At 40.4% G+C, this 9,779-nt stretch overlaps 1 long non-coding RNA gene across 1 annotated transcript in view; it reads right to left on the bottom strand.

Annotated features, from left to right (window-relative positions):
• Positions 1 to 617: 617 nt before the first annotated feature.
• The window catches only part of LOC109311110, a 13,059-nt gene continuing 3,897 nt past the window's right edge, over positions 618 to 9,779 (bottom strand). The window contains exons 2-3 of the long non-coding RNA XR_002101423.1: positions 7,323 to 7,326; positions 618 to 634 (exon numbers count right to left, since the gene is read on the bottom strand). This is a non-coding gene — a long non-coding RNA (uncharacterized LOC109311110). The remainder of the gene's footprint in view (positions 635 to 7,322; positions 7,327 to 9,779) is intronic.

Below are 9,779 nucleotides of genomic sequence, written 5' to 3'. Positions count from 1 at the left end.
TATCAAAGGGTAAAATTACATGGGTAAAAGCTTTGATCAGGGCCATAGGTAAATTCAGTATAAGCCACACCAGAACCCAAAATCCCTTTATCCTTTGACCCATGGAGCTAGAAAGCACCACTGTGGTCTTCATAGCCTGCTATAATTAAATTTTAATTTTATTAATAAGTAATTACTTCGAGATTATAAATAGGTCAATGATGCCTTCATTTGTATTCCTGTCCAAAGGTAATAGCTCATTATTAACTACTATTCTTTATAGCAGGGATGTAAAACTCATCTGGTTCCATGCAACCTTGGTCCTGGGACTTGCTGGGGTGGGCACCATGCATAATGTGTGTCCTGTGTATGTGGGGAGGAAGCGTGTGGAAGGGAGGAGGGAAAAACCTTATGCAGTACAGATTCCACAGCAGCCAAAACATGTCATGTTTGTCATGCATCCTGGGTCCTGCCCAGAAGACTGGGCTGGCACACATGGCTCAACACTGGCACACGTGGGTCAACGCACCAGGGGGCTGGACAACAGGGTTCTACCAGCCAGATCCACCCCACTGTCTGTATCTTTGACGCCCATGCCTTATAGCAATGGTACAGTTTAACATATGGTTACTCAACCATAAATATATTAAAAATGCTAAGAAGACATAAATGTTTTAAGACTAGTGGAAAGCTTCTCCTTCAAAGATGATATTATATGTTTCTTTCAAGGGTGATCTCAGGTAGTTCTCAGAGCTTCTTACTAACCAGGGAAGGTATAGGTCTGTATCACAGCATCAGTGCCTCATAGTAAAACATCACTTTTTGAAGGGGTGTAGTGGGGACAGAAAACCACACAGAATGTATATATAATATCATTGCCCACAACTCTTGTCAATTCCATAAGGTAAATCATTTCAGGTGCAGCACCTCTTTATTGTACTTGGTCTGCAGGGATATTAAGCAGGTATTATGCACAGTCCTTTCTGCAGTAAGCATTATTTTCCCTTACTCACTTTTTCTAGCCCCATATTTTGGAAACCAAATTTAAATAAAGATTACCCTACCATAGAGCAGTGGGGGCCAACCATTTCTGCAGGCATGCCACAAACTAGTTGTGCAGCATCTTGAGGGCCACTACAATCCTCTTCCACTGCTCTACTTTCTACTTCCCTCTCTGTGCTTCCTACCTGACTTGCTATTTTGCTTTCTTCCCTTTCTTCCCACTGTGCTGCTTCACCCCTCCTTAATTTTCTGTGTGCCACACACAGAGGCTGCCTGTGCCACTTGCATCACCTTGTCTGCATGTTAGTCAACCCTGACTTACATGGCTTGACAAATTCATGTTTGCCACCAGCTCAAATGTGACTTGAGCTGGGAATGCCAGAAAGTGTGCAAAATCCAGTACTGTCAGTGATTTTGTTTGACCTATCCTATACCTAGTAGACATGTAACCACAACACAAATATCACCGTCACAATTGTCATGAACTGACATTTTGATTTCTACAAAATCTGAGCCTATAAGTCATTCATCTTGTGTTCACTCCTTGTCTTACCGCATTCACCACCACTGTGTCTGGGTTACTACTATACTTATAGTATAGTAGTCATTTCATTCCTCTTACCCAAGCATGGGCCTCCCCACCTTAGCTGAGGATGTCCATATAGAGTGGGGTACAAAGAGATATGTGGATGTTATCCACTGATGGAAACACTGAGGAGGCTAGGAAGTAACAGAGGAATAACAGGGGTGACAGAGGCAAGAAAGGATAAAATAAGCAAGTAGGACAAGGAAAAGACCTGCTAGGGGAAAGAATGAAGAAAGATATTTGAATTGCAGTGAAGTGTCATAATGTCAGTAAAAGGGAGTCCTTTGTTTTGGATGCATGTTCCATTTTGCAGCAATAAATTTTTGAATGGTGGAAATATCATGCTTATCTACTGGGACTACTAAGAATATTTTACATATGCCCTTAGAGAGAGTAATATTCTGAGCCACTTAGTCAACCTAGACAAGTGTTTGCTTTTGACCCTTATAACACTGGGCATTATACAATCTGACAGGCAGATGGATTTGTTGGAGATCACATATATAGGTGTGCAGTCTCCAAAGGGTTTTAAGGCAATCTAATATAGTGCAATACTTGAGGTGCACTGCTCTTTACATGGCCCTTTAATGAGAATAGACGGTACAGATGTACTTAGTGAAATGTTTCCAGCTCTTCCATCATCTGACTGAGATTTCCTGTTAGAGCTAATGAGGTTCTGCTCCCACTTAATCTCTAAATATGGCACAGTTAGCATTTTTCAGTTTGCTTAATGACATGCTATTAATAAAGGCATGACCTGAACATTTACTTGCATTTATTGTCTTTTTGGTCCACTTTTTTAATTATGCTGAGGCAATTTAATTTTTTAAGATTATAAACTATTGTTTTGTTTGACAAGTTGTATATAATCATCCTACATCCCCATGGAAGTGCTCACCAAGGTCAGTGTATGAGCTAGCAATTTAAATAAAACGTTTATCATGATATTTAAATTGCTTTGCTACTTTTTCAAGTTATTATTTTTGTCTTATTGACAGCATGGTGTTCTGAACCACAGTGAGGAGGTGGGGCATGAGTCCTCTGTAATTATGTTGTTTTTCAAGCTGTCATGAGCCACGCAAAGCTTTGAACTATGCTGAACAATAACCTTGATGCACAGTCCTACAATTTCTCTTTGGGAGCCCAATAAGATGCAATCACTAGAAAAGGAAAAGAAAGAAAAAGAGAAAAAAAAAGAATAAAAAGAAAAGGCTAACATTCCACACAAACAAGTTCTAACTGCTGTAAGTAGAAGAACCAAACATATTTTTTACTAAGTTGATGAAACCATAATGTAATGCTGTGATTGAAATCATTACAAGATGATCTTGCTCCAAATGAGATTTTCTCTGTGTGTGTAAGGACCGAACATTAAACAGTGGAGAATTAACTTCAACATCATTATTCTAAATTGAAAACAAACAAGCAAGCAAAATAATAGATTACCTTTAATTTTAAGAAATAGGGTACTAGTAGAATAAAGGAATTCTGAAAGTCAGTATGATTTAGCTGTTTTATGTCCTTAGGTTCCTTTGAAAATCCCAGTCCTATTATCTTTCATAAATGGGTTATTATTTTCCCTTTTAAGTGATAAGTGGCTTGAAAGATGTTGTGGTTTCCTGTTAATGAATTCACTGATTTTGACCAGGTGACCCAAAAGAGTAGGGCACCTAAACTGGAATCTTCCAAAGGGTTCAACTTTGTAGCTGGATGGGAAATAGTATTCTTCTCCTATGAAACTTTGGGAGACCTCAGAACTGTTCCTGTTCCACACTGGTATGAAAGCAAGATCTTTTGAAGTCTTAATGGCAAAAAAAACAAACCCAAAACATGACATAGAAGACACAGAACAGCAAATAGCTGGGTGATTTGGAAACTAATATGGATTTTAAGAAGCACAGCCCAATTCCACCTGATTCATATCAGGAGCTTCAAGCTTTGATTTCCTAACCCCAGGCAAACTCCCCAACTACCAAGCCACTTGCTATGCTTATGCTGGGATTCCTTTTATTTTAGCTTAGAATTTCATCCTAATCAGATAAATCTTTCACCGTGAAAGTTGCATTATTAATCCACATGATACTATAAGGTTTTAAGTTGTAAGGAATAATCATTCACTAGAAAAATATAATTTAATTGGAAACCTTCTAACCTGTCCTGTTTAGTATCCACCACCATTACAAAGTGTTCAAAAGAACCCAGTACACTGGATGCTGAGCTCTTTTGAAAATCTGGCTATATGAAAGAGGAGCAGCTGAATGTTGATTAATAAAATCTGGCTATTGTTAGTTGCCCTAGAACAGGGGTACTGCAAATGACATGGACAGCCTCTGTGTGTGGTACACAGCAAATCAGGTCAGGCAACACAGGGAAACATAGGACAGGAAGCAGAAAGTGGAGAACAGGGAAGGCATCAGAAAGCAGAGCAGCAAATTAGACAGGGTAAGGAGATCAGAGTGGCACTCACACGGCATGTCCAGATAAGCATGGCTGTGTGATACATGGCACCACAAACACATCTGCAGTGCCACATATCATGCAATCAGGTGTTCTCCATACTGCAAGGGCACTCTGTCCATGCGCACGCTGCTCCAGAATAAAAAACACCCTGAATATCCAGGGGGCAAAAACCTGTGGGAAAAAAAAAATGACGCAGGGCATAGATGAGTAGTGCATGCCACTGAAAAGTTGATCCAGGCCACCCAGAGCTGCACTGCAGCTGCCAGTCAGGCTCTGCCCAGCAGGTTCACCACAGCTGCAGCCCCAGGAGACCCCCAGGACTCCAAGTAATGCTGTTGCTCATGGCCACTGTGACCTGGTAGCACAGCCCACCAGGGAGAGATGTGGGTGCCAGCATGAAGGGGAGGAGCCAAGATAGTGGCCGCAATCAGTGATGGGGAGTGGGGCTGCACACTGGACAGCCCTCTTGGCCAATCAGTGGTGAGGGATGCGACCATATGTTGAACAGTCCTCTCAACTGATCAGTGGTAAGAGGCATGGGGGGAAGGGCTTACTCGGATAAGCCCAAGAAAATGGAATCCAGACCCACGATTTGCCTGTGAAATCAGCTGCCTGCTTCCTCGATTTGGGTATATCCCTATTCATGTGCAACAGACCATTTGTCTCCAGATATGACTGGAAGAAAAAAATATTTCTTCAGATAATAAAAGTTGACATAAATCATAGGAAAGTAGAACTGGTAGGGACCTCATAAGGTCACCTAGTTCAATTGTCTGCTCAAGGAAAGATCATCCCTTTCTAAACCACCCCAGCCAAATGTCTATCTAACCTGCTGTTGAAATTGTTCAGGGATGGAGATTCTACTGTTTCTTGAGGCAGCCTGTTGCTTGACCACCTTTGTAGTGATAAAGTTCATCCTAAATTTCACTTGCTGAAGCTTGAGTCTATTGCTCCTAGTGCTATCCTCTATAGCCGTAGAGATAATCCCATGTCCATTCTCTCTGTAATTTCCCCCTCCATCTTCTGTTCTTCAGATGAAAGAATCCTAGTTCTTTCAGCCTTTCCAAATAAGTCTTTCCTACCAGGACTCTAGTTATTTTTGTTGCTGTGCGCTGAACACTTTCCAAACTGCCCACACCCTTCTTGAAGTGTGTGGCCTAAAATGAATACAGTACTATAGGTGTGACCTCATCGGTGGTGAATATAATGGAAGAATCACTTCCCTTGTTTTGTACATGACGCTCCTGTTACTAAAAACTACTATGCTGTTGGCCTTCTTTGTGACAAAAACACATGTTCAGTTTATGGTCCATTATGACCCCAGGTCCTTCGCAGTATTGAAGCCTCACCATTCATTCCCCAGTCCATATTTATGCATATAATTATTTAGTCCCAAGCGAAGGACATTGCACTTGTCATTGCTAAATCCCATTTGACTGATTGCAGACCATGTCTCCAGTCTATTCAGTTTATTCTGGATCCTATCCCTACTATCCAGAATATCTGCAACTCCACACAACTTGGTGTAACCCAAAAATTAAGAGCAAGATTTTAAAGGTGTTTTAGTTTAGACAACTAAATACCTTTGAAAATCTGACTCTCATCTTTTATACCAAAGAACATTTTTCCACTTCCTTCCCCAAGCAACAATCTTTTTTTGTGTTACAAATTGTCTTCTGCAAGTGAAATGAAAAATAAATTGCTCAATAAAGAACAGCAGATGAAAAAATCCCCTAAAAACAGAACAATAAAACATGGCCAAGGCATCCCTATCTAGTTTGCTATATAAACCCAACTTAAGAATTATATGCACACTGTATGCTTACAAATGATCTTAATTACAAACTAATTACAATTTGGTTCAGCTAATCTGATCATCAGCTGCATTGATTTTTATCAGCTGATTAACCCTAATATAAAGTACTGTGAAAATTTACGTGACTGATGTAGACTAGTCAAGATTATTTTCCAGGATTTTGGCATTAGAAAAAATATACACCATACTTGGGGCCAAATTCTGCATTCCTTGCTTAGTCCTACTCAGGAAAAGCTCTTGAAAGATTAAGATAGTATAAAACAGAAAAATGTGGCCTACATAAATGCACCTATGGATTTGGGGCAGCAAAGATATCTCATTCAGTTTCTGCTTTAAATAAATTAATACTTGCAGAAAATTCAAATGGGAATCTACAAATGTATGATAAAAACTATTTCAAAACTGAACTCAAACCATTCCTGGATAAAACTGTAATGACTGTAAATGACAAATGACTGATGACAATGACAAATGAGGACATAGAAAGAGCCCTGTTTTTTTTTTTTCTGTATGTTATGGTTGAATACTTCTGAATCTGATAAATATTCTCTCCTTCGGTTTTAATGCCAGGATGATTTGAGAACAAGAGATAAAGCTGGCCTGAAGTTTACCTTTTTAATGAACTGCAACTTTTAGAATATTCCTTTGTGACTTCTTTGGCTGGGAAGCTTGAACATCTTGAATAGTTCCATTTGAACCATATGCTCTTGTGATATCAGCAACTACAGAAGAATAAGATCAATTCAGAGCCATTCACTGATAAAAAGAGGCTTATAAAGGATGGAACACAGGAAACACCATTAAGGAGGAGTATTTTGCACTGATCCGCACCTGCAGGGAGTGAACTAGGAAAGCCAAGGCTGTGACTGAACTCCAACTGGCTACATGAATCAAAGGCAATAAAAAGTCCTTCTTCAGATATGTGGGGAGTCGGAAGAAAAACAAGGGCATCATTGGATCCCTGCTAAACCAACTGGGACAGCTGACTACCAACACCCAGGAAAAAGCCAATCTGCTTAATGATTAATTTGCATCGGTTTTTCAACAGCCCAAAGGGACCATCCTTCCTAACATGATGTGGGATGATTAGGGTGAGGGTGAATATATGCCCACTATTGGGATCTTGTGAGGGAGCATCTCGAGAGGCTGGACCTGCACAAAACAACTGGTTCTGATAGATTGCACCCAAGCATGATAAAGGAAATGGCAGACATCATAGCACAGCCACTGGCAAGGATATTTGAGAGCTTGGGGCACTCAGGTGAAGTACCTGAAGCTTGGAAGAAGGCCAATGTGGTGCCCATCTTCAAGAAAGGGAGGAAAGAAGACCCGGGAAACTACAGGCCAATCAGTTTGACCTCGATCCCTGGGAAGATTTTGGAAAAACATGATCAAGGAAACCGTTCTTGACAGGCTAACAGAAGGCAAGGGTCTGAGGGGTAGCAAGCACAGGTTTGTTTCTGGTAGATCTTGCCTGACCAACCTCATTTCCATCTATGACCAGGTGACATATCATCTGGACAAAAGGGAGGAGATTGATATAATATATTTAGACTTTAAAAAAGCCTTTGACCAGGTGTCTCATTATGTCCTCTTGGAAAAATTGGGCAACTGTGGTCTTAATCACTTCACAGTCCAGTGGCTGGGGAATTGGCTTCAATGTTGGACCCAAAGAGTGGTAGTTGACAGAAACAAATCAACATGGCACTCAGTGACTAGTGCCATCCCCCAAGGCTCTGTTCTCAGACCTGTGCTCTTTACTGTATTCATAAACAATCTGAACACTGGCATCAGAAGTGGATTGGCTAAGTTCACTGATGACACCAAACTTAGAAAAAGAGTCCACAGCTGTTGATCCAGGCTCACCTCGATAAGCTTGCAAGGTGGGTGGATAAAAACCTGGTGGATTTCAAAACAGAGAAATGCAAGGTGCTCCACCTTGGGAAAAGAAACCTTCATCGCACTTATAAGCTTGGCAATGCTACACTCACTAGTATCATGACCAAAAGAGACTTGGGGGTCATGATTGACCATAAGATGAACATAAGCCACCAATGCAATGTTGCAGCTGGTAAAGCAAACCAAACTCTACCTTGCATCTACTGATGCACCTCAAGCAAGACTCAGGATGTTATCCTCCCACTGTATTCAGCCTTGGTGTGGTTGCAGTTGGAGTACTGCATTTGATTTTGGGCTCCACAATTTAGGAAGGATGTGGAGAAGCTTGAAAGAGTCCAAAGCAGAGCCACATGCATGAATAGAGGGCAAGAGAATAGGCCTTATGAAGACAGGCTGCGAGCTATTGGACTCTTGAGCCTGAAGATGTACAGGCTCAGGGATGACTTGGTGGCAGCCTATAAGTACATAAGGGATGTGCATCAGGATCTGGGGGAATGCCTGTTTACCAGAGCACCCCAAAGAATGACCAGTTCCAATGGCCATAAACTCCTGCAAGATTCTTTTAGACTGAACATAAGGAAATCTTCTTTATTATCTGAGCCCCCAAGGCCTGGAACAGACTCCCCTGAGAGGTGGTACAAGCACCTACTCTGGACACTTTCAAGAAGCATTTGCACACTTATCTTGCTGGGATCCTTTTTTTCCCAGCTGACTTCCTGCCCCTTAGGCAGGGGGCTGGACCAGATGATCATATGAGGTTCTTTCCAGCCCTAATGTCTATGAAATCTATGCGACCTATGATAACAAAGTACTGTCCTGAAATGAAATGCATGCAGACATGGAAGATGAGAACACATGACTGTATGAATAAGTGTACCAAGATTACTCAATGCAGGTGTGAGATCTTGTTCTTCGTGCAGGTGTTCAGTGAATTAGCATGCTTCCATTTGAAGGCTGTGAAATCTGGATTACTTTTTCTCTCTCTCTCATTTATGCTATGTTACCATGTTTTTAACATTTCACATTTGCTTTCTGGGCAGATTGCATTTGTCTTTCTATTACTATTACTGACACAGCCTTCTTATTGTAGAGTCTTACTCATTCTCAGCAGCAAAAACTTGGCACTTGGCCCTAGCTTGACAGAAAATGCATCTCTTGCACTATCTAGGTTAAAGAAACTTGAAATATTGATAGTGACTTCGATCATCATTACTAATATGTAAAGTAAAATATATTATCTTCGTGATGTGTATTTCTAACTCCCAACAGCACTAATGAGTTCTACACCTTCAACAAGAGAACACGATATCACTATGCATAGAGATGAGGGTAAACTAACATCATGAGGGTTACTGGGCAATCTGAAATACAGAGACACTGAAAATGGGTTGATTTTCATATTGGGAGATAAAACTGAGATATGCAAATGCTGTATTATAATCTAATTTACTTGAAAATATATCTATACTCTGTTGGCTAATTTGGAACTCAGAAATCAGCATATTAGCAATTTATACTAGATCACTGTGCTTGCAATCTATACTATATTCCTGTAATCTACATAAACTGCTTATATTTTACAGTGATAGATATTATAGAAATTGAACAGAGACCTGTTATATTAGTCTAAAGGACAAATGAATCCCAGATGCAGAGAGAGAGACTCCATTAATCCATGGAGTTGCACTAGAGATAAATTTGACCTGTATATTTAATCTTTCCACAAATATTCATTTGTTTGCTGTATTATAACAATACATAGAATATATATATAGCATTTTCATCTATAGATCTCAGAGCACTTTGAAAATATGGAGAGAAAATGGGATTACATTTTTCCAATTCAGAAATAGATTTCATAGATTTAGATTTCATAGATATTAGGGCTGGAAGGGACCTCAGGAGATCATCGAGTCCAGCCCCCTGCCTAAAGGGCAGGAAGTCACCTGGGGTCATAGGATCCCAGCAAGATAAGCATCCAATTTACTCTTGAAGGTGTTCAATGTAGGTGCTTGAACCACCTCCAATGGCAGGCTA

Source organism: Crocodylus porosus, unplaced genomic scaffold, assembly GCF_001723895.1.
Source record: "Crocodylus porosus isolate Cpor-Errol unplaced genomic scaffold, CroPor_comp1, whole genome shotgun sequence".
Taxonomy (NCBI): Eukaryota; Metazoa; Chordata; order Crocodylia; family Crocodylidae; genus Crocodylus; species Crocodylus porosus.
Note: the sequence above shows the minus strand (reverse complement) of the source record. Positions and strands in the feature narration are given on the sequence as shown.